This window comes from Chrysochloris asiatica, unplaced genomic scaffold, assembly GCF_000296735.1.
Source record: "Chrysochloris asiatica unplaced genomic scaffold, ChrAsi1.0 scaffold00051, whole genome shotgun sequence".
Classification (NCBI taxonomy): Eukaryota; Metazoa; Chordata; class Mammalia; order Afrosoricida; family Chrysochloridae; genus Chrysochloris; species Chrysochloris asiatica.
In genome coordinates, this window is record NW_006408569.1 from 16,475,981 (window position 1) to 16,477,160 (window position 1,180).

Consider the following 1,180-nt stretch of genomic DNA (forward strand, 5'->3'; position numbering starts at 1 on the left):
TCCTTGTCATATGTTCTGAATGAATGCTATTATTGCTTTTTTGATAATGTCTATTCCAATCCAAGCACTCTCTTGGTTTCTGTCTTGCTGATGCCAGGTATTACTCTGGTTTGAAATGACTTACTTTGCTTTGGAATGGCTGTAGATTTGTCTGCATAGTTGTGTCGCTCTTGTTTGGACTGTGAGACAATGGACCCAAACCTAACTCACTACCATTGAGTCAATTCTGACTCATAGTGACCCTATATAGGACAGAGTGGAACTTCTCCTTAGGGTTTCTAAGACTAAATCTTTGTGTTCTTTCTTGTGAGTTTCCTCATAGTTTTAATATTTCCATGTTCTTCTTGGATTTTCATTTTCTTGGTATGTTGTAAAGTGTTAATTTTCTTTGAAGTTACCTTATAGTCCATTATCTTTTCCCTCCATTTAGTGCAGTCTATTTTATCCTGTAATCTGCCTGACCTTCTCACTATCTGGATCTCTGTTCCTATGTGTATACCTTCTTTTACATTGTAATTGTTGTGATCATAGACTGACCTCCCAGATCCTCTGAGTTTGTTCTTATAGTTTTCTTCTGTTCTCGACTCTTCCTTCTGTCCATTTAATTCTGGGAGGTGCTGCCACGTTATGTCAGTCTCTGGTTGTTGTCTGTTCTTGTTGGTTCTCAGTTCACAGAACTCTCTTTAGGATGTTTTATAGTGCAAGGTTAGCTATGGAAAAATCCCTTAGCTTCTGTTTATCCTGGAATGTTTTGATTACACCATCTTATTTGATTGATAGCTTTGCTGGATAAAGGATTCTTGCTTGGCAGTTTTTTCTTTCAGGGTTTTATATGTGTCTCCCCATTGCCTTCCTGCTTGCATGTTTTCTGCTGAGAGATCCAAATTTTATCTGTTTTCCCTAGCTGCTTTCAGTAGTGTCTCCTTATCTTTGTTTTTGGAGAGCTTGATTATGATATGCCTCGGTGATTTTATTTTGGGGTCTATCCTTCCTTGGGTTCATTGAACTTCTTGAATGTTTATCTTTTAACTTTCCAGGATGTTAAGAGAAATTTTCTTCCAGCAGTTCTTCAACTATTTCCTCTGTGGACTTGTGTGATTCTTCTTGTTCTGGAATGCTGATCATTCTTAAGTTATTCCTCTTCATGTTGTCCAACATAAATCTTAGAATTTCTTCAAAA